The sequence below is a fragment of the Oncorhynchus nerka genome, linkage group LG12 (genome assembly GCF_034236695.1).
Source record: "Oncorhynchus nerka isolate Pitt River linkage group LG12, Oner_Uvic_2.0, whole genome shotgun sequence".
NCBI classification, from domain to species: domain Eukaryota; kingdom Metazoa; phylum Chordata; class Actinopteri; order Salmoniformes; family Salmonidae; genus Oncorhynchus; species Oncorhynchus nerka.
Window position 1 is genome coordinate 79,886,982 of NC_088407.1, and position 25,413 is coordinate 79,912,394.

At 43.1% G+C, this 25,413-nt stretch overlaps 1 pseudogene; it reads right to left on the bottom strand.

Annotated features, from left to right (window-relative positions):
* The window catches only part of LOC115121645 (syntaxin-binding protein 5-like), a 47,166-nt pseudogene that overhangs the window by 7,372 nt on the left and 14,381 nt on the right, over positions 1-25,413 (bottom strand).

Consider the following 25,413-nt stretch of genomic DNA (forward strand, 5'->3'; position numbering starts at 1 on the left):
AGTATTAAAGCTCTGTAATAAAAATATGTTTTTTTTTTAGTTGGTCAAACCGAATCTTGCGTTATTCTACTGATGAACATTCCCAATACCTCAATTTGTTAGAAATTAGTTAAGAGATTAATGGTCAGAGTTAGTATACATTTGAACCAGTGAAAACATACACCACTTTTAGATGAGTGATAAAATAAAATGTTTTTAGTGTCTTTATTTAACATTATATTCCCTCTAGAAAGAACAGGTACAACAATGCAAAAAAGCATAATTAGTGCAAAAAAGCATAATACATTTGGTCCTAAGAGATACAAGTGGATACCCCTCTATCAATCATGCATTTGACAAAGTGCAGAGGATCACTTTAATAGACATCAGCAACCTTGTGATTGACAAAAACAACCCACAGATTGAGTACGTTTCTTCTCCATCACCTTCATTAGCACATGATGCATAGGCGGCCATGTTGGATTGGGGCACAACCTCTTGTTTAGAAACCCAGTGAGGTCGGCCATGTTGGATTAGGGCATAGCCTTGGTTAGAAGCCCAGTGATGTCGGTAAGAGACCATGTTGGATTAGGGCACAGCCTTGTTTAGAAACCCAGTGAGGTCGGCCATGTTGGATTAGGGCATAGCCTTGGTTAGAAGCCCAGTGATGTCGGTAAGAGACCATGTTGGATTAGGGCACAGCCTTGTTTAGAAACCCAGTGAGGTCGGCCATGTTGGTTAGGGCACAGCCTTGGTTAGAAGCCCAGTGAGGTCGGCCATGTTGGATTAGGGCACAGCCTTGTTTAGAAACCCAGTGAGGTCGGCCATGTTGGATTAGGGCACAGCCTTGTTTAGAAACCCAGTGAGGTCGGCCATGTTGGATTAGGGCACAGCCTTGTTTAGAAACCCAGTGAGGTCAGCCATGTTGGATTAGGGCACAGCCTTGTTTAGAAACCCAGTGAGATCGGCCATGTTGGATTAGGGCATAGCCGTGGTTAGAAGCCCAGTGAGGTCGGCCATGTTGGATTAGGGCATAGCCTTGGTTAGAAGCCCAGTGAGGTCGGCCATGTTGGATTAGGGCATAGCCTTGGTTAGAAGCCCAGTGAGGTCGGCCATGTTGGATTAGGGCATAGCCTTGGTTTGAAGCCCAGTGAGGTCGGTGAGAGAAAGAAAGCAGTAGAGTTTATAACACAGGGATCATACACTACCAAAGTCATTGGCAACCGTCTTGGAAAAGCGCCTGCTTTTGGACTTCACTGCAAATGTGTTTTAAAAAGACAAAGGCAAATGTAAAATTGCATTGCATTTCCGACGGCCAGAACGTTTGGGAAGAATGAAGCTCTGCAGATGTTGATTTATCAGTGTTATACAGTACCCATTTCTATAAACCTTTTCTGTTTGTGTTCATCGTCTGAATTGGTGGGCGTCGTAGAGCCTGGTAACAAGAACACTTCAGTGGACATCAACTCATTCAACACTCCTTGATACTGAAAAGCAGCTAAATGGATAAACATGTATATCGAACATGTCCTTCTCGTACTTTCTCAAGAAAAAGGTAGATTGCGTTTTGTATTATGCAGTAATGGAGAATTAAATGTTACCTGACGTTGGTGATTTGCTGCTTTTCTCCTCTGAAATGTTGTTTCCATCGCTGTTATCACTGAGAGCTGTGGAGAACAGACATGTCTTAGACCAATGTGATATTATCACTGAGAGCTGTGAAGAACAGACATGTCTTAGACCAATGTGATATTATCACTGAGAGCTGTGGAGAACAGACATGTCTTAGAGCAATGTGATATTATCACTGAGAGCTGTGAAGAACAGACATGTCTTAGACCAATGTGATATTATCACTGAGAGCTGTGAAGAACAGACATGTCTTAGACCAATGTGATGTTATCACTGAGAGCTGTGGAGAACAGACATGTCTTAGACCAATGTGATATTATCACTGAGAGCTGTGAAGAACAGACATGTCTTAGACCAATGTGATATTATCACTGAGAGCTGTGAAGAACAGACATGTCTTAGACCAATGTGATATTATCACTGAGAGCTGTGGAGAACAGACATGTCTTAGACCAATGTGATATTATCACTGAGCTGTGAAGAACAGACATGTCTTAGACCAATGTGATATTATCACAGAGCTGTGAAGAACAGACATGTCTTAGACCAATGTGATATTATCACTGAGAGCTGTGGAGAACAGACATGTCTTAGACCAATGTGATATTATCACAGAGCTGTGAAGAACAGACATGTCTTAGACCAATGTGATATTATCACAGAGCTGTGAAGAACAGACATGTCTTAGACCAATGTGATATTATCACTGAGAGCTGTGAAGAACAGACATGTCTTAGACCAATGTGATGTTATCACAGAGCTGTGAAGAACAGACATGTCTTAGACCAATGTGATATTATCACTGAGAGCTGTGGAGAACAGACATGTCTTAGACCAATGTGATATTATCACAGAGCTGTGAAGAACAGACATGTCTTAGACCAATGTGATATTATCACTGAGAGCTGTGAAGAACAGACATGTCTTAGACCAATGTGATGTTATCACAGAGCTGTGAAGAACAGACATGTCTTAGACCAATGTGATATTATCACTGTGACATGTCTTAGACCAATGTGATATTATCACAGAGCTGTGGAGAACAGACATTTCTTAGACCAATGTGATTATCACTGAGAGCTGTGAAGAACAGACATGTCTTAGACCAATGTGATATCACAGAGCTGTGAAGAACAGACATGTCTTAGACCAATGTGATATTATCACTGAGAGCTGTGAAGAACAGACATGTCTTAGACCAATGTGATATTATCACTGAGAGCTGTGAAGAACAGACATGTCTTAGACCAATGTGATGTTATCACTGAGAGCTGTGAAGAACAGACATGTCTTAGACCAATGTGATATTATCACTGAGAGCTGTGAAGAACAGACATGTCTTAGACCAATGTGATATCACAGAGCTGTGAAGAACAGACATGTCTTAGACCAATGTGATATTATCACTGAGAGCTGTGAAGAACAGACATGTCTTAGACCAATGTGATGTTATCACAGAGCTGTGAAGAACAGACATGTCTTAGACCAATGTGATATTATCACAGAGCTGTGAAGAACAGACATGTCTTAGACCAATGTGATGTTATCACAGAGCTGTGAAGAACAGACATGTCTTAGACCAATGTGATGTTATCACAGAGCTGTGAAGAACAGACATGTCTTAGACCAATGTGATATTATCACTGAGAGCTGTGGAGAACAGACATGTCTTAGACCAATGTGATATTATCACAGAGCTGTGGAGAACAGACATGTCTTAGACCAATGTGATATTATCACTGAGAGCTGTGGAGAACAGACATGTCTTAGACCAATGTGATATTATCACAGAGATGTGGAGAACAGGCACGAAATAGACAGTGAGAGGAATCTGCCTTGACAGAAAAGGCAGATTGAAGAGAAAGAGAGAGGTGGAGAGAGAAAGAGAGAAGACAAAGATTGTGATAAACATGAGATGACTTACGGGAGTTAGAAGAATGATAGGTCTTTTTCATAGACGTATAAAATATAGAAAGGCGGGACATGCAAGATGTCACAGGCGGAATGTCTTTGTCTTTACAAGGCCATAGAGAGAGATCAACAGAGGAAAATAGGTGAGACAAAACAATGATAGTGAATCAGAACAGAAAAACAGCTAACTCACAGAGGCTAGCAACTGCATTCACTCCAATAGTACTGCAGATCAGTATGTATGGGTTTAAAAACAATACCACCGTTTTTGAGACTAATTACTTAAATATAAATTAACTCTCATATATTTTTACGGTAAATCACATTATGACAAGATGACTCGATTTGTGAGTACATTGAAATTGTAGGCTTAGTTATCCACATTTGAGTCAGGGCATGACTGAAGAGCACTATTGAACCCAGTCCTGCTGAGCCCCTGGAGGCTCACTAAGCCAAGGATGACATGACCACAATGAGAAACATGAGTGGTAGGACGACAAGATAAAGAAAGAGAATAAGAGGAAGTATGGCAAGACAGAGAGAGATAGCATGTATTGGTGACAGAAATGACATGGCAGTCAGAGGCAACAACAAGCGTGAAGCCCTACTCTAATGTGTTTGTGTACAGTGCTCTAAAATGTACATTTACTTTCGACCAGCGGACGCAAAAGGCAGGGCACTCCAAACACGGCACAGACAGAGCCCAGTCATGATGAGCATGTTTCTCTGTGGCTTCTATAGTGGCACTGAACAGATGGATTATTCTCTGTGTACACATGCTGCTCTTCCTTCTCTATTCTTCTCTCCTATGCTCAGTGTACACATGCTGCTCTTCCTTCTCTATTCTTCTCCCCTATGCTCAGTGTACACATGCTGCTCTTCCTTCTCTATTCTTCTCCCCTATGCTCAGTGTACACATGCTGCTCTTCCTTCTCTATTCTTCTCCCCTATGCTCAGTGTACACATGCTGCTCTTCCTTCTCTATCCTTCTCCCCTATGCTCAGTGTACACATGCTGCTCTTCCTTCTCTATTCTTCTCTCCCCTATGCTCACATGCTGCTCTTCCTTCTATATTCTTCTCCCCTATGTGTACACATGCTGCTCTTCCTTCTCTATTCTTCTCCCCTATGCTCTGTGTACACATGCTGCTCTTCCTTCTCTCTCCCCTATGCTCTGTGTACACATGCTGCTCTTCCTTCTCTATTCTTCTCCCTATGCTCTATGCTCAGTGTACACATGCTGCTCTTCCTTCTCTATTCTTCTCCCCTATGCTCAGTGTACACATGCTGCTCTTCCTTCTCTATTCTTCTCCCTATGCTCTGCTCTTCCTTCTCTACTTCTCCCCTATGCTCAGTGTACTGCTGCCTTCCTTCTATTCTCCCCTATGCTCAGTGTACACATGCTGCTCTTCCTTCTCTATTCTTCTCCCCTATGCTCAGTGTACACATGCTGCTCTTCCTTCTCTATTCTTCTCCCCTATGCTCAGTGTACACATGCTGCTCTTCCTCTCTATTCTTCTGCTCAGTGTACATGCTGCTCTTCCTTCTCTATTCTTCTCCCTATGCTCAGTGTACCTTCTCTCCTATGCTGCTCTTCCCTTCTCTATTCTTCTCCCCTATGCTCAGTGTACACATGCTGCTCTTCCTTCTTCTTCTCTATCTTCTCCCCTATGCTCAGTGTACACATGCTGCTCTTCCTTCTCTATTCTTCTCCCCTATGCTCTGTCACATGCTCTTTCCTATCACATGCTCTTCCTTCTATTCTTCTCCCCTATGCTCTGTGTACACATGCTGCTCTTCCTTCTCTATTCTTCTCCCCTATGCTCAGTGTACACATGCTGTCTTCCTTCTCTATTCTTCTCCCTATGCTCACACATGCTGCTCTTCCTTCTCTATTCTTCTCCCCTATGCTCAGTGTACACATGCTGCTCTTCCTTCTCTATTCTTCTCCCCTATGCTCAGTGTACACATGCTGCTCTTCCTTCTCTATTCTTCTCCCCTATGCTCAGTGTACACATGCTGCTCTTCCTTCTCTATTCTTCTCCCCTATGCTCAGTGTACACATGCTGCTCTTCCTTCTCTATTCTTCTCCCCTCAGTGTACACATGCTGTGCTCTGTGTACACATGCTGCTCTTCCTTCTCTATGCTGTGTACTGCTTCTTCCTTCCTTCTTCTCCCCTATTCTTCTCTGCTCTTCCTTCTCTATTCTTCTCCCCTATGCTCAGTGTACACATGCTGCTCTTCCTTCTCTATTCTTCTCCCCTATGCTCAGTGTACACATGCTGCTCTTCCTTCTCTATTCTTCTCCCCTATGCTCAGTGTACACATGCTGCTCTTCCTTCTTCTCCCCTATTCTTCTCCCCTATGCTCCCCTAGTGTACACATGCTGCTCTTCCTTCTTCTATGCTCTTGTACTCCTTCCTTCTCTATTCTTCTCCCTATGCTCAGTGTACACATGCTGCTCTTCCTTCTCTATCCTTCTCCCCTATGCTCAGTGTACACATGCTGCTCTTCCTTCTCTATTCTTCTCTCCTATGCTCAGTGTACACATGCTGCTCTTCCTTCTCTATTCTTCTCCCCTATGCTCTGTGTACACATGCTGCTCTTCCTTCTCTATTCTTCTCCCCTATGCTCAGTGTACACATGCTGCTCTTCCTTCTCTATTCTTCTCCCCTATGCTCTGTGTACACATGCTGCTCTTCCTTCTCTATTCTTCTCCCCTATGCTCTGTGTACACATGCTGCTCTTCCTTCCTATTCTTCTCCCCTATGCTCTGTACACATGCTGCTCTTCCTTCTCTATTCTTCTCCCCTATGCTCTGTGTGCTCTTCCTTCTCTATTCTTCTCCCCTATGCTGTGTACTCTTCCCTTCTCTATTCTTCTCCCCTATGCTCAGTGTACACATGCTGCTCTTCCTTCTCTATTCTTCTCCCCTATGCTCTGTGTACACATGTGCTCTTCCTTCTCTATTCTTCTCCCCTATGCTCTCTTCTCTTCCTTCTATTCTTCTCCCCTATGCTCAGTGTACACATGCTGCTCTTCCTTCTCTATTCTTCTCCCCTATGCTCTGTGTACACATGCTGCTCTTCCTTCTTATTCTTCTCCCTTGTACACATCTATTCTTCTTCTCTATTCCTCCCCTATGCTCAGTGTACACATGCTGCTCTTCCTTCTCTATTCTTCTCCCCTATGCTCTGTGTACACATGCTGCTCTTTCCTTCTCTATTCTTCTCCCTATGCTCTCACATGCTGCTCTTCCTTCAAAGCATGCATCACCTCTTATGCTCAGTTCATTTGCACACATGCTTTTCCTTCAACAAAGCATGCATCACCTCTTCGTTCATTTGCACCGTTTATCTCGTTCACTTTCGCTTGTAAATGTCAACAGTCAATGAAAATGACATTTGGTAGTGCTACTAGCTATGCTTGTATAACTTTATGAGCTGGATTTGCCGGTCTTTAAAATTAGTTTGCTTGTTTTCACTCGTTAGCATTTATGCAATTTCTCTATTAGTTTGTGCAAATTTTTTCAGCATTCTGGTAATAAGAGGACCAATGGGCTTTTCTTGCCTTTTTATCACCCACTTGTGTGCTATGTCGGTAATATTGTAAATCCCGGGATGAGAGAAGGACTGTATGAGGAAATTAAAATCTGGTTACCGTCCAAGCCTAGTGTGAGGCCTGCTCCTCTCGCTAGCTTACTGGCTTTAATAGGTCAGGCATACACTGGACCACAGAGATCTCCGTTATATACAGTAGTTGTGTTCTCATTCTATACTCTGGACTATCAATACCTTTCAGTCCAAACTACAACTCACTTGACAACACACTACTACACTAATCACTTTCATGACACTATCAGGTAGGGGTTCTAGAGAACATACTTAAGTATGAGGGTGGGCATTTAAAACAACACAAGGAAGATATTGTAGTCTTTTTTGACACGACATTCTGTGTGAACATACTTCCTTTAATTTCTGTGAACATAGCTACATGCCGTAGCCTACTCAACTGAACATTAAGATGTGAACGCATGCTCCCTTCACCTCCAGATGGCTGGCGTGTCTTGCGAGGCGACCGAGGCTGTCTCTGGTAGGGGTCTGAGGGACTGTACAGCTCTGACGTGCTCATGTTCAGGAGGAGGCTCTTCTGAAGGTAGTCCACGACAGCCAGACCGCTGCTGTTGCCAAACACCACACTGTGGGAGGAAAATAAAAGGTTCATCATTTTTACTGAACTCGAGTTTTAGAAACAACAAACTGTTTTAAGTCCAACATACAACCAATAAAGCCTTCGATTCAGTTACAGCAGGGCCTAAAATTAACACCTGCCAAATGCAGTTTGTGGGTAAGATGTCTATTTCCCCAGCCATGTTGCCTTGTGGTCAGGGCTCCACAGTGCGCCACGTTGCCTTGTGGTCAGGGCTCCAGTGAGCCACGTTGCCTTGTGGTCAGGGCTCCACAGTGCGCCACGTTGCCTTGTGGTCAGGGCTCCACAGTGCGCCACGTTGCCTTGTGGTCAGGGCTCCACAGTGCGCCACGTTGCCTTGTGGTCAGGGCTCCACAGTGCGCCACGTTGCCTTGTGGTCAGGGCTCCACAGTGCGCCACGTTGCCTTGTGGTCAGGGCTCCACAGTGCGCCACGTTGCCTTGTGGTCAGGGCTCCACAGTGCGCCACGTTGCCTTGTGGTCAGGGCTCCACAGTGCGCCACGTTGCCTTGTGGTCAGGGCTCCACAGTGCGCCACGTTGCCTTGTGGTCAGGGCTCCACAGTGCGCCACGTTGCCTTGTGGTCAGGGCTCCACAGTGCGCCACGTTGCCTTGTGGTCAGGGCTCCACAAGGAGCCACGTTGCCTTGTGGTCAGGGCTCCACAAGGAGCCACGTTGCCTTGTGGTCAGGGCTCCACAGTGCGCCACGTTGCCTTGTGGTCAGGGCTCCACAGTGCGCCACGTTGCCTTGTGGTCAGGGCTCCACAGTGCGCCACGTTGCCTTGTGGTCAGGGCTCCACAGTGCGCCACGTTGCCTTGTGGTCAGGGCTCCACAGTGCGCCACGTTGCCTTGTGGTCAGGGCTCCACAGTGCGCCACGTTGCCTTGTGGTCAGGGCTCCACAGTGCGCCACGTTGCCTTGTGGTCAGGGCTCCACAGTGCGCCACGTTGCCTTGTGGTCAGGGCTCCACAGTGCGCCACGTTGCCTTGTGGTCAGGGCTCCACAGTGCGCCACGTTGCCTTGTGGTCAGGGCTCCACAGTGCGCCACGTTGCCTTGTGGTCAGGGCTCCACAGTGCGCCACGTTGCCTTGTGGTCAGGGCTCCACAGGCGCCACGTTGCCTTGTGGTCAGGGCTCCACAGGGCGAGCATTTCACTCACATTTGTTAATAAAAAATAATTAAAAAATAGTGATGCTGCAGTAGCTGTTTTCAAATGATTTCTGCCCTTTTGTTTCATAGCTGGTAAATTAAAGTCAAATAACTACAAATCCTATATAGTCTAATTCCACCTCTCCCTGTAACACTGCCTGGCTGGGGGAAGTGTATGGAGCGAGATCGCTGACAAAAGGTTGAACGTACGCTTCGTTAGGATCGTTATAAAAATCCAGAAGTAAATTGTTAGGATTGTAAGAAAAGCCATGCGTGAAACACTAAACGTAAATGTTCAATTAGATTTGTAAACACCCTTTACTTCTCCCTTCACTTGGTTACAGATCTTTTTTATACGTACAAACTTTTGTCAGTGATGTGGCATCTGCAACGGACATAAACCGAACATTGCTAGTCTATCGAGCAACTCTAACCCAGATGTTAGTGTTGCTTTGCAGCTTCAGGTTTCATTTCCAAAATAAAAGTCTAGAGCTTGTTTTAGAACTGCATTCAATAACGACGTTATACCAGTCGATGACGTAGTATAGGCTTGGGCCTTCAGCAAATGACTTGTGTGAGAATGATAAATTCACAGAAGAGCCTTGTCTAGAATAACTGCCTGCGCTGGGCCTATTCCACTATCTAAATATACCATGCTGTGTTGTGTGTTATTTAATGGCCATATTTCAAAATTAATTTTTATAGCCGCGTGCGGCTACTGTGGTGATCATGTAAGCAGTATTTGGGAGCACGGACTGTAGACCTTATACTAGGCCTTTTGACTGTTGTATTAGTCAATTCCACTCTGCATGGAGGCTTGTTATAGCCATTTACGTTGCACAACCCCATCACGTAGAGGCTATATCCATATCAATAAATGAGACAAAACGACATATTGGTTAAGTCTTGGCTGTAACCTGTCCTGAGCCAACTAGCCAAGGGGTCCCAATGGTCAAGACTATCTATAGCCTATTCAAGGAGCGGCAGGTAGCCTAGTGGTTAGAGCGTTGGACTAGAAACCAAAAGGTTGCAAAATCGAATCACCGAGCTGACAAGGTAAAAACCTGTTGTTCTGCCCCTGAACAAGGCAGTTAACCCAAGACAGTTAACCCCAAAAAGGCCTATTTTGTATTTGGATAGGCCTAAATTAAACATTGAATTATGAAAGAACTTTGGAGAATTTAGATACGTTTTGAATACACACACTGATTTCAATAAACAAAAGAATAAGACTGTTCTGTTCTCTTGAATTGAGTTCTTATTGGAACTGAATGGATGACATACTGAAGATTGAATGAAATGTTCAAATATGTTGGACTGAGGAGTTGCACGCATCATGCATGCTAGGCACTATTTTATTTGGCTAGTCGGCAAATAGGCCTGGAGACTACCTAAGACCACTGCAACAGAGTTATTGGAAAGTGTCAAGTGTGGGAGGAAGCTTATGCTAGACTTAGCCTACGTTTAACCTCTTGTTCATTTCAAAATCCATATGTTCATGACCCTGTTCATATAAATCATGTCAAATTATTTTACATTCATATTTACCTCTCCTACAGAATTTGAAAGATTGAGTGATTAAATAAATATCAAAATATTATATAAAAAATATGTTGAGTGGCGATGACTCCAGTGGTCATACATAATTAACAGATTCACCATACAGCTATTATTATGATTCATTATTCCTGTTAGATACTACTGGTTATGATTCATTATTCCTGTTAGATACTACTGGTTATGATTCATTATTCCTGTTAGATACTACTACTGGTTATCATTAAACATTCCTGTTAGATACTACTACTGGTTATGATTCATTATTCCTGTTAGATACTACTGGTTATGATTCATTATTCCTGTTAGATACTACTGGTTATGATTCATTATTCCTGTTAGATACTACTGGTTATGATTCATTATTCCTGTTAGATACTACTGGTTATGATTCATTATTCCTGTTAGATACTACTGGTTATGATTCATTATTCCTGTTAGATACTACTGGTTATGATTCATTATTCCTGTTAGATACTACTGGTTATGATTCATTATTCCTGTTAGATACTACTGGTTATGATTCATTATTCCTGTTAGATACTACTGGTTATGATTCATTATTCCTGTTAGATACTACTGGTTATGATTCATTATTCCTGTTAGATACTACTGGTTATGATTCATTATTCCTGTTAGATACTACTGGTTATGATTCATTATTCCTGTTAGATACTACTGGTTATGATTCATTATTCCTGTTAGATACTACTAGTTATGATTCATTATTCCTGTTAGATTCTACTGGTTATGATTGCAGACAGACCCCAGAGAATGGGATGGTGCGATACTGAGTCATATTTTGATAAGGTGCATGAGGATGTCCACGTCACCCAGAGATATGTCCATGCTGTAGAGATACAACTAGCAGACTGAAACTTAACTGTAGGCATAATACAGCTAGTGCTATCTAGACTTGCGCTGGTAAACAGATCCATTACATTAGCAACCTAAATGTGAAGTAAACTCAACTGAAGAGTACGAGAGAACGGAGACTTTTAACTTGAAAACGTGCAAGATGCCTCTTTCCGGTTTCCCTTATTTCTACACAGGCCGTTTGTGTACATTTTGTTTGTTGGCGAGATGAAACTGCCAAAACTCTGAAAGGTATTATTGTACGTCAGAATTGCAACACTAGATTTGTTCAAGTCTAAAATGTTCTTCCGTAATCGTAACCTGGTGTTCGTATGTTCACAGATTCAATTTCATGTTTACGTTTCACACATGGTTTTTCTTACGATCCTAACAATTTCCGTATGGATTTTCTTACTATCCTATCCCAACCTTTTGGCAGGTATCTCGCTCCATAGCTGTGCGCAGCAAGTGAAGAGCTGAGTGAAAGATTCATTTAAAAGTGCTAGCGCAGGCATAAAAGTTGGTCTAATTTACTTGAAACCAAAGTCTACTGAAGTGAGACTTTGTCCTGGTGTTTCTTGGCTAGTTTCATTGTTTTGTTCACAAGCTAGGTCGTATTTCTATGTTTGAGTTTCAACTGCTAGGGGAAGAGAAGACAACGCCTCTATTAGTCAGACTCAATCTCACAGGCACAAACATGACTGAAGTCGCGCTACCGCGGTAAACTCACGCCCTTAAAGGGGCAGGTGAACATTTTTGTCTCACATGATATTTTGGTTAATAAAAATGTAATTAAACAATATACCACATTACTTCTTACTAGTAATACATGTATTGCGCCAGCAGCATACCAGCCACTGCTGGCTTGCTTCTGAAGCTAAGCAGGGTTGGTCCTGGTCAGTCCCTGGATGGGAAACCAGATGCTGCTGGAAGTGGTGTTGGAGGGCCAGTAGGAGGCACTCTTTCCTCTGGTCTAAAAAATATCCCAATGCCCCAGGGCAGTGATTGGGGACACTGCCGGGTGTAGGGTGTCGTCTTTCGGATGGGACGTTAAACGGGTGTTCTGACTCTCTGAGGTCATTAAAGATCCCATGGCACTTATCTTAAGAGTAGGGGAGTTAACCCCGGTGTCCTGGCTAAATTCCCAATCTGGCCCTCAATCCATCACGGTCACCTAATAATCCCCAGTTTACAATTGGCTCATTCATCCCACTCCTCTCCCTGTAACTATTCCTCAGGTCGTTGCTGTAAATGAGAACGTGTTCTCAGTCAACTTGTCTGGTAAAAAAATGGAGAAAAAAAATCCAATCTGGCCCTCAAACCATCACGGTCACCTAACATTACAAAGCATGCTCATTCTTTTGTGTGTGTTTTGTTGGTGTAATTTTAGCAGGAAAAATATTTCGGCTAGTAAAACATCTGAGTGGCTGGTAGATTTGTCCTGATTGACCAAAAAGTAAATGATATGCCCTGAGTTCCAGTATATTCCATTTGTCTGTGATCTCTGCTCACTGCATGAATACAGCTGTAGGTGATGTGTCTCATGTACACCTTGACCATCAAGAGAGCAGAGGTTCATGCTGACAGATGGACGGACAGGCGGACTTACAGTCCGTCTGACGAGCTGACGGCCAGGCTGGTGATCTGCTGCGGCGGCTCCCCACTAACCCAGACCAGTTGAATGACCAGCTCCACCTGGTAACCAGGAGACTGCTTCAGAGGGGCGCTCCAGACCCTGCAGACACGACACACCAGACAACATGCAGTGAACAGTCCTTACTGTACCTAGATTCAATGCTACACCATCACCTATTGTTCACGGTTTATAATGCATTTGTACGTGCATTAATCTTACATACAAATAGCCTACTTATCATGATCTTGTCTTTTCTTCATGGATGACACTTCTTGTAATAAAACAGAATACTGGAGTTTTGAAGTCTACAATAGAAAATGTCAATGCCTGGCAGGAGAAGAACATGCACTGTCTGGTGGTCCATACTTAAGGCCTGGTACGTTATCCCTGGGCCGGTCATCAGAGGTGAAGGGCTGGGCCTCAGGGGGCTCTCCCTCCTGGGTAGGGCTGGAGGAGGAGGGGGTACTGGGGTAGAGGGGGTGGGAGGATGGTCTCCTGCTGGGTCTGGAGAATCCACATCGTTCAGCTCACCCTGCATACGCACCTCCAACAGCTGAGGAGAGAGAGTAATAATACCTAGAAACAGAAAGACTAATAGCTGGTAAACATCTGGAAAACGATAATAAAAGGCATATCAAATAAATTAGGAATTTATTTTTTAAATTATTTATCAATGCCAGAAAATAAGGAATTCCTGATTAGTCAGGTAAAAAACACATTGCTGGTATACATCCTCACATTGCTGGTATAGTATACAGCCTCACATTGCTGGTATACACCCTCACATCACTGGTACACACCCTCACATCACTGGTACACACCCTCACATCGCTGGTATACAATACACTGAGTGTACAAAACATCAGGAACACCTTGCTAATATTGAGTTGCCTCAATTCATTGGGACATGGTCTCTACAAGGTGTTGAAAGTGTTCCACAGGGATGTTGGCCCATGTTGACTCCAATGCTTCCCACATTTGTGTCAAGTTGGCTCGATGTCCTTTAGGTGGAGGACCATTTTTGATACATACAGGAAACTGTCGAGCGTGAAAAACTCAGCAGTGTTGCAGTTCTTGACACAAACCTGTGAGCCTGGCACTTACTACCATACCCCGTTCAAAGACACATACACAATCCATGGCTCAATTGTCTCAAGGCTTAAATATTATTTTAATTATTTTAATGTTATTTAACCGGTCTCCTCCCCTTCGTCTACACTGACTGAAGTGCATTTAACAAGTGACATCAATACGGGATCATAGCTTCCACCTGGTCAGTCTAAGTCATGGAAAGAGCAGGTGTTCATAATGTTTTGATATAATATTGAGAAACTGTTTACATTATAATACGGTGCAGATATTATACAAAACACTGCATAAATAGAATATTGAAACTGGTTGCTATGGTTACCTGCACCACCTCTGTGGTTATTTCCTGTTTGCTGAACCTATAGATGATGACGTGGGCGGAGACTCCGGCCACACACAGCATTCTGCTCTCTGGGCACCACCACAAAGTCTGGATGGCAAAGGGATCCTCATCCACTATCTCTGTGCTCAGCTTCTCCTCCTTACCGCCCTTTAGAGCCTTCTCAAACACCTTGGCAGTCTTCAGCTTGTACAGTACTTGGAGCATTACTAGGACAGAGGAAGGGAGACAATGGGGGTGGCAGTTAGTCTGGTGTGGTTAAAAGCATTGGGCAAGTAACTGAAAGGGTCGCTGTTTCAAATCCCAGAGATGACTATGTGAAAAATCTGTCCATGTGCCCTTGAGCAATGCACTTAGCCCTAATTGTTCCTGTAAGTCGCTCTGGATAAGAGCATCTGCTAAATGAATAAAATGTCATGTTAACATATATTATAATGAACTATGAGCATTGATCTACAGGTATCATTGGCTCTACATACTGTATACAAATTAATTACATTTCTTCACAAAAAGGACGAACCGTTGTGGTATTCTTATTTCATCCAATTATATATGGAAGGAATCAAATGAAAAAGCATACTCACTTGCAGAAGCATCCCAAAACTTGATTGATCCGTCAGCATGTCTGTTCATGGCAAAGAAGGAAAATGGGATCAGCTGTGTTGGTAAACTCATATCGTAAATACAGTGCCTTCGGGAAGTATTTGGAACGCTAGAACTTTTCCACATTGTTATGTTACAGACGTTTTCTAAAATGTGTTAAATCCCCCCCCCCCATCAATCAACACACATAATGACAAAGCAAAAATAGGTTTTTAGAAAATGTTGCTAATTTACTAAAAATAAAAAAATGAAATATTACATTTACATAAATATTCAGACCCTTTAGTCAGTACTTTGTTGAAGCACCATTGGCAGCGATTACATCCGTGAGTCTTCTTGGGTATGACGCTGAAAGCTTGGCACACCTGTATTTGGGGAGTTTTTCCCATTCTTCTCTGCAGATCCTCTCAGGCTCTGTCAGGTTGGATGGGGAGCGTTGCTGCACAACTATTTTCAGGTCTCTCCAGAGATGTTCGATCGGGTTCAAGTCCGGGCTCTGGCTGGGCCGCTCAAGGACATTTAGCCACTCTTGTGTTGTCTTGGCTGTGTGCTTAGGGTTGTTGTCCTGTTGTGGACTTTTGCCCCAGTCTGAGGTCCTGAGTGCTCTGGATCAGGTTTTCATCAAGGATCTCTCTGTACTTTGCTCCATTAACCTTTGCCTCGATCCTGACCAGTCTCCCAGTCCCTGCCGCTTCACCGTAAGGACGGTGACAGGTTTCCTCCAGATGTGATGCTTGGCATTCAGGCCAAAGAATTCAAGCTTTGTTTCATCAGACCAGAGAATCTTGTTTCTCATGGTCTGAGAGTCTTTAGGTGCCTTTTGACAAACTCCAAGCAGGCTGTCATGTGTCTTTTGCAGAGGATTGGCTTCCATCTGGCCACTTTACAATAAAGGCCTGATTGGTGGCGTGCTGCAGAGATGCTTGTCCTTCTGGATAGAGGAACTCTAGAGCTCTGTCAGAATGACCATCAGGTTCTTGGTCACCTCCCTGACCAAGGCTCTTCTCCCCAGATTGCTCAGTTTGCCAGGGTAGTCAGTTCTAGGAAGATAATTGGTGGTTCCAAACTTCTTCCATTTAAGAATGATGGAGGCCACAGTGTTCTTGGGGGCCTTCAATGTTGCAGAAATGTTTTTGTACCCTTCCCCAGATCTGTGCCTTGACACAATCCCGTCTTGGAGCTCTACGGACAATTCCGTCGACATCATGGCTTGGTTTTTGTTCTGACATGCACGGTCAACTGTCAACAACCTTATATAGACAGGGGCATGCTTTCCAAATCCTATCTAATCAATTGAATGTAACACAGGTGGACTCCAATCAAGTTGTAGGATGATCAATGGAAACAGGATGCACCTGAGCCTAATTTTAAGTCTCATAGCAAAGGGTCTACTTATGGAAATAAGGTATCTTTTCTGTTTTTAAATATATTTGCTAAAATCTCTAAAAACCTGTTTTCGCTTTGTCATTATGGGGTATTGTGTGTAGATTGCTGAGGATTTCTTTTTTGTTTAATCCATTTTAGAATAAGGCTGTAACGTAGCAAAATTTGGGAAAAGTCAAGGGGTCTGAATACTTTCCGAAGGCACTGTACATAATTGTAATACAGTTTGTTAGGTAAGTGTTGTGCACACTTCAAAAGACTTACGTATAGAAGTACATTTTACAATCTCTATGGTTGTGTTTCAGCCCTCAGGTGTTCGGTAGGTACTCACCCAGTGACGATGATCTCAGGGTAGCTCAGTGTGCCTTGGCCCCAGTTACCACCACTTATAGGCCATTCCTGGAAATACAAAAAAATGCCTTTACTACACAACAATAACCGTGTGACCATATAGATACAACCAAAATATAGAACTACTTACTCTAGAACAGTTTTTTTTAAGTGGGACACATTACCTTCTTACTGTAACCCTGTCTCTTTTGCCGGGAGCCCACAGAGTAAAGTGCAGGTATGAGTTCAGGAGGGCAGTCAGCAAAGTACTCCACGCACGTCACTGGAGACTCGTGGATCGACAGAGGGTACGGGTTCTCAAATATTGGGTACCTGTCAATCAAAAGGGGAAAAAGCTGTGGTTGTATGACCCAGATTCAGAAGATGACTTTATTGTCTAACGTACACGGATGTCCAATAGAAACTGGTCTTCTGCTTTTATTCCAACCCCTACTACTGAAGTTAGATAACAGCAGGACATTGTTCCATGTATTGTGCCAGCATTAGTAAGCATAATGTAGCATATTGTCACTACAAGACTCACCCAATTTGTTCAAGGTCGATGACAACTAAATCCTTTTCCAAGAGGACAACTACAGCATAAGGCTCCTGGAAATCTGTGATGAAGCAGCAAAAACAACAACATTCAACCGTCTTGATAAAAAACTAAAAAAATCCTTATGACAGTGTTAGATATGGAAGCATAAGCTGCCAAAATGTATCACTATCCAATTTGTATTTCAAACTTAATTTCCCATTAGGATATGGTGCTTCCGTAACAGTGCTATAATACTGTAACTCACCATTAGGATATGGTGCTTCCGTAACAGTGCTATAATACTGTAACTCACCATTAGGATATGGTGCTTCCGCTATAATACTGTAACTCACCATGCTATAATACTGCTAACTCACCATTAGGTAACAGTGCTATATATGGATATGGTGCTTCCGTAACAGTGCTATAATACTGTAACTCACCATTAGGATATGGTGCTTCCGTAACAGTGCTATAATACTGTAACTCACCATTAGGATATGGTGCTTCCGTAACAGTGCTATAATACTGTAACTCACCATTAGGATATGGTGCTTCCTGTAACTCACCATTAGGATATGGTGCTTCAGTGTGCTATAATACTGTAACTCACCATTAGGATATGGTGCTTCCGTAACAGTGCTATAATACTGTAACTCACCATTAGGATATGGTGCTTCCGTAACAGTGCTATAATACTGTAACTCACCATTAGGATATGGTGCTTCCGTCCGTGCTATAGTGCTATAATACTGTAACTCACCATTAGGATATGGTGCTTCCGTAACAGTGCTATAATACTGTAACTCACCATTAGGATATGGTGCTTCCGTAACAGTGCTATAATACTGTAACTCACCATTAGGATGCTTCCGTATGGTAACTCACCATTAGGATATGGTGCTTCCGTAACAGTGCTATAATACTGTAACTCACCATTAGGATATGGTGCTTCCGTAACAGTGCTATAATACTGTAACTCACCATTAGGATATGGTGCTTCCGTAACAGTGCTATAATACTGTAACTCACCATTAGGATATGGTGCTTCCGTAACAGTGCTATAATACTGTAACTTACCATTAGGATATGGTGCTTCCGTAACAGTGCTATAATACTGTAACTTACCATTAGGATATGGTGTTTCGCAGAGCGTGAGGAAGTCTACGATGGGATAGTCCATCTCCAGGACAGCAGTACTCTTCCCATGCATCACCGTCAGACAGGACCTCCTGCACCCCGTGTCATAGGACAGGCCTCCAGACATGACCACGAAGGCGTCCCTGGATATGAAAGACATTCATTCAATAAATGACCTAGACAGATCACATGGTCAAGCCTTTATGGATGATTGGTTACTAGGACAAACAATCACTCACCCAGCTCTAGTGGTTTTATACTCCACTTTGAGGATAGGTTTACATGGTTCTGGCTTCTTTCCATCCTTGGGCTGCTTACCTGGGAGGGAATTTTGCAGAGAAAAAAAACTAAATTTTCTATACACTGATAAATACAACTGTACTAAGCACATGCGATTAAAAGCACACATTAACATATTGTACCATAGCCTATTATCTGACTGATTTGGGCATGCTTTCGTATGTTTCCATCCATCTTTGTCTTCCTGAGGCCATTGTTGTCTGTGTGTGCATCAGAACCTACCGTGTGGTGTGATGGTGATTGTAGGCTTGGCGGGGACACGTACGTTCCATGTGGTCAGAGTTCCATCTGAGTGGCTGCAGGTGAACTGTTTTCCCTCATGGTGCCAGGCTACAGAGTGGATGGCCTGGAGGAGGGGAGGATACTAAGGGTTGACATGGGTCTTCTGGCAGGAATGGGAGTGAAGTTCTAGAGTCAAGTGCAGAACAGAACGGGACAGGATCGACAGTCCACAGGAATGGGAGTGAAGTTCTAGAGTCAAGTGCAGAACAGAACGGGACAGGATCGACAGTCCACAGGAATGGGCAGCAGTACACAAATAATTCTGAACTGAGTATTTTTTGGGGGTAGAAATGTGTAATGTGTGTAGGATTTCATCAAAATAAAATACACTGTGTGTAGGCCTATTATAGTTCATTAAAATCTATTTGAAAAAATATGGTAATTTCTCCCCTTCCGTTGGCTCACTCTCGCTCCAGTTGTAGCCAGTCACTACTTTACAGATGCCAACGTACGTCAGTGAATGATGATTCCTTCAAGAGAGGAATTGCAACGTCTTCTTACAGCCAAGGACCCATCAATAACATTAAAGCCAATAAAAAGAAAGAGCAATGTTGTAACAAAATGTATTAGAGTTGTCTTCGGCATGAAGGAACTGGGTACGCGGCAGCGGTTTAATCAAATAACAACCGGAGAGCGGGACACGCGCCCTGAAGCGGCATAGCTAGCTGTTCTACAACAAACAACGTTACTGTTTAGGCCTAGATGTTCCTTCAAAATGCACTCGAAGACAGTACCAGTTAAGTTTGAACACACCTACTCACAGGGGTTTTTCTTTATTTTTACTATGTTCTACATTGTAGAATAATAGTAGTAACACATATGGAATCACGTAGTAACCAAAAAAGTGTTAAATCAAAATATATTTTAGAATTTAGATTCTTCAAAGTAGCCACCCTTTGCCTTGATGACAGCTTTGCACACTCTTGGCATTCTCTCAACCAGCTTCAAGAGGTAGTCACCTGGAATGCATTTCAATTAACAGGTGTGCCTTGTTAAAAGTTAATTTGTGGAATTTCTTTCCTTCTTAATGCATTTGGGCCAATCAGTTGTGTTGTGACAAGGTGGGGGTGGTATACGGAAGATAGCCCTATTTGGTAAAAGACCAAGTCCATATTATGGCAAGAACAGCTCAAGAGAAATGACAGTCCATCATTACTATAAGACATGAAGTTCAGTCAATCCGGAAAACTTGTACAGTCTCAAAAACCATCAAACGCTATGATGAAACTGGCTCTCATGAGGACCGCCACAGGAATAGAAGACCCAGAGTCACCTTTACTGCAGAGGACAAGTTCGTTAGAGTTAACAATCTCAGAAATTGCAGCCGAACTAAATGCTTCACAGAGTTCAAGTAACAAACACATCTCAACGTCAACTGTTCAGAGGAGACTGCGTGAATCAGGCCTTCATGGTCGAATTACTGCAAAGAAACCACACTAATAAGAAGAAGAGACTTGCTTGGGCCAAGAAACATGAGCAATGGACATTAGACTGGTGGAAATCTGTTCTTTAGTCTGATGAGTCCAAATTTGAGATTTTTGGATGCAACCACTGTGTCTTTGTGAGACGCAAAGTAGGTGAACGAATGATCTCCACATGTGTGGTTCCCACCGTGAAGCATGGAGGAGGAGGTGTGATGGTGCTTTGCTGGTGGCACTGCACACTTAACCAGAATGGCTACCACAGCATTCTGCAGCGATCCGCCATCCCATCTGGTTTGCGCTTAGTGGGACTATAATTTGTTTTTCAACAAGACACCTCCAGGCTGTGTAAGGGCTATTTGACCAAGGAGAGTGATGGAGTGCTGCATCAGATGACCTGGGCTCCACAATCACCCAACATCATAGTGAAGGACCGCAGAGCGAAGAAAAAGCAGCCAACAAGTGCTCAGCATATCTGGGAACTCCTTCAAGACTGTTGGAAAACCATTCCAGGTGAAGCTAGTTGAGAAAATACCAAGCATGTGCAAAGCTGTCATCAAGTCAAAGGGTGGCTACTTTGAAGAATCTCAAATATATTTTGATTTGTTTAACACTGTTTTGGTTACTACATGATTCCATTTGTGTTATTTCATAGTTTTGTCTTCTATTATTCTAGAAATCTAGAAAATAGTAAAAAATAAAGAAAAACCCTTGAATGAGTAGGTGTGTCCAAACATTTGACTGGTACTGTACACATGTCCATATCATGAGTTCATCTGCCTCTGAGTAAGTAGAAGAGGCCTGCCTTCATTGCCAAAATCTGGTAATGTTGTTGTTATCAGCTGTGTGTTCGGGGCAGGCTACTGTCTGGTGATTAGTGAGCAGCAGCCAAACAGAGCAGTTGCTATGGTTACTCACATGCAGAGCGGGGGACAGACAGACGAGCAGCTAACGGAAGAAGTTATTTCTGCACGTAAAAATCAGCACAGGAGGGGAGTGATTTTTATCGGGACAGGACAGGAAAGTTCCGGGGTTATAGAACTGTTGCAGGATCAGGACAGAACGGGAAAAATGCTGACAGGACAAGACCGATTTGAATTTTCATTCCCGTGTCAACCTGTAGTCCTTTAGCGGATACACAGAGAGAAGAAGAAACACAGTGTGTACTGAGTGGATAGCCTGGAGGGTAAAGATACACAGAGAGAAGAAGAAACACAGTGTGTACTGAGTGGATAGCCTGGAGGGTAAATATACACAGAGCAGAGAGAAGAAGAAACACAGTGTGTACTGAGTGGATAGCCTGGAGGGTAAAGATACACAAGAGAAGAAGAAACACAGTGTGTACTGAGAGGAGAGAGAAACACAGTGTGTACTGAGTGGATAGCCTGGAGGGTAAATATACACAGAGCAGAGAGAAGAAGAAACACAGTGTGTACTGAGTGGATAGCCTGGAGGATAAAGATACACAGATCAGAGAGAAGAAGAAACAGTGTGTACTGAGTGGATAGCCTGGAGGATAAAGATACACAGAGCAGAGAGAAGAAGAAACAGTGTGTACTGAGTGGATAGCCTGGAGGATAAAGATACACAGAGCAGAGAGAAGAAGAAACACAGTGTGTACTGAGTGGATAGCCTGGAGGGTAAAGATACACAGAGAGAAGAAGAAACACAGTGTGTACTGAGTGGATAGCCTGGAGGGTAAAGATACACAGAGCAGAGAGAAGAAGAAACACAGTGTGTACTGAGTGGATAGCCTGGAGGATAAAGATACACAGAGCAGAGAGAAGAAGAAACACAGTGTGTACTGAGTGGATAGCCTGGAGGATAAAGATGCACAGAGAGAAGAAGAAACACAGTGTGTACTGAGTGGCTGCTTCATAGTGGATCAGGAAACTCATAACAGCAAGTTGTGATGTGGATCTGAAGACTTTCAGACAAGGAGATCTCTTAACACATTATTTTTCCAACAGAGTGTTACATAAATCAGTCTGAATCCACAATAATATCCATTGCTTACAAATGCATTGATACATTTCCAATGTATATGCTGAATTGCAATGTCTTGCAGTGAAGATTGATAGAGTCGTATGTCAAATCATGAACATAATTGTTCACCGTGTATTTCATTTCTAAATGCAAGTCCCCCTCTCCCCAGTCAGTCCCCACAGGAACTAACAGCCACAGAAAGATGCCTTACCTCATCATGATTGTAGCGGTAGTCAGCTTTTTTGCATTTCAGATCCCACAACACCACGGTCCCACATTCAAATCCAATCAAAATCTGCCACAATAACAAGCAACATGATTATTTTCCTTTTTGAGAATTGGATTTTTAGAAGCAGGTTTTAAATAATCAGCAATGTTCTGAAGCTCTGGAATGAATGAATAATTGATTGATTGATGGTTCTTTGGAAAGTTCCTACCTTTCCCTCATCCATGGGGTTATCACTGATGTGGACCACAGGCCCAGGGTGTGACTTGGAGGACCTGAGAGGGAATGGGGAGATGGAGGGAACAGCCTCAATCTTAACATTCTTAGCTTCTACCGTCTGTGTGAATCAAGCAATGCAATATTCTTATGTCCTTAACTTCTTCTTCCTGGTTTCTATACCAACTTCCCAAGGGCATAGCACAAGGGCATAGCACAAGGGCATAGCACAAGGGCATAGCACAGCAGAATAATAAACACCATCTTTGACAGACTTCTAACTAAGACATTGTACATTTTAGTCATTTAGCAGACGCTCTTATCGAGAGACTTATAGTAAGTAGTGAGTCATTTAGCAGACGCTCTTATCGAGAGACTTATAGTAAGTAGTGAGTCATTTAGCAGACGCTCTTATCGAGAGACTAATAGTAAGTAGTGAGTCATTTAGCAGACGCTCTTATCGAGAGACTTATAGTAAGTAGTGAGTCATTTAGCAGACGCTCTTATCGAGAGACTTATAGTAAGTAGTGAGTCATTTAGCAGACGCTCTTATCGAGAGACTTATAGTAAGTAGTGAGTCATTTAGCAGACGCTCTTATCAAGAGACTTATAGTAAGTAGTGAGTCATTTAGCAGACGCTCTTATCGAGAGACTTATAGTAAGTAGTGAGTCATTTAGCAGACGCTCTTATCGAGAGACTTATAGTAAGTAGTGAGTCATTTAGCAGACGCTCTAATCCAGAGTCACTTACAGTAGTGAGTCAGAGACTTACAGTAGGAACGGTAATGGGGTATTATTTGGGATGTACACATACTGTAGAAACCCAAGCAGATATAAGGCAGACAGGCACTCACAGTTCGATGGCTTTGTTCCACATAATGACGTAGCCTGACAGTGTGAAGGACTCAACGTTGACGATGTGGATGTTTCCTTTCTCTGTGCCGATGTACAGCCATTTACTCTGGAAGGGCAGGTGACAAAACGTGATCCTGTAAGGGCAAAAAGGGAGATGAATCAATCAAGAGGTGCCTCTCAAATGACACCTTATTGTGTATATAGTGCATTACTTTTGACCAGGGACCATAAGGCTCTAGTCAAAAGTGGTGCACTACATTGGGAATAGGGTGCCATTTTGGATGCAGATATGATGAATATTTATTTATTTTATTAACTTTTTTTTCTCTCAAGTAGCCCATTCCCCAATGGTGACCAGAGTTCAACCATGTTCTCACAAAAATGAAAAGAAGAATAGAATAAAAATAAGCACGAGGCACAATCTCAACACCACAATGAACCTCAACACAACACCACTGTTTACATGATCCCTACGTACCTCTCCCGATTGAATTTGAGAGTGTGCAGGATAGCTGGTTGCTTCTGCCGCAGGTTCCACAGGTGAACGCTGTCATCAGCTAAGGCACTCACCAGCGCCCCCTGTTGACGGGGGTTATAATAGGGTTATAAGACCTCAACACAAGTAATACTATAAGAAACAGCAGTAAACATGGTAACAGGACAGGTCAGAGATGGGGTGGATTAAGAGATAATCAGGTCCATAAAATAAAGAACCACATATAGAGAGTCTCGCTTCCACAAAGCCTACATTAGTGTTTAATCAATGTGTTCACTAAAAGCACATTTCAAACAGATGGTTAACATAATGTCTGACTGTAGTGCATGCTAGTGAGATGATAAGACAGACCTATACGGAGAGGAACCTGGCTGAGGGATGGACAACTAAGGATGAAGCGAAAAGGCAATGATACAATCCAGGACTTTCTCAATAGTATTTCCTCGACTCCATAATGTCTGGCTTTCTCCTCGATTACTTCTCAAAACGCAGAAGAATCCTCCCCTCTGACGTTCTTCTTGAATGCGTTTTGAGAAGGAGGCGAGAACAAAGAGAGGACACAAGGAATCAAGTAAAGACTGTTGAGACACAGGGGAGTGCTACTGGGGAGGGGGACCATAGAGTTGGATATAGGGTGAACAAAAATGCAAAGATGTGCCCTCTATCAACTTTACCAGTGGGACTCACCTCGTTGACCAGAAACTGAAGCTGGATTACAGCTGCACCACTGTCATGCTGACAGTAACACTCCACACCCGCACGGCCAAAACTAAACAGTTCAGTCAAGGAAGAGACCATGCTACAGAGATGGACAGTGTGTACATTTATCATCAGCAGACTGATTTGAATAGGCTAAACTGTATCAATCACACAAGGGAACATTTGATTTGTCACCAGCAAGACACATACAGCATTGCACCAGGCCAGCAATAATGTAAATATTCCAAATATTACAATCCTTTCTGGCAGAGGCTCAAGTAAACAATGATATCAATGCAGATATACAGTGATTGACGTGAGGCATGGTAGGACTGTATCTGACTTGGCACATGGGGCAGGGATCCTCCTATGCTTACTGTCCATGTTGCTTTTAACTTCAGCAATGAGTCTGTATGATCTCTTTTCCCTGAGCCCAAGAGTAAAGAGCTTTAAGAGAGACATTGGTAGAGCCACACCCACCACCTTATCAAATGATCCCATCTACAGAATTTCAAAAGGCATTCAAAACAAGGCATTCACTTGTCTCCCGCCCTCAGATTTCAAAACACTGACCGACTCTGCTC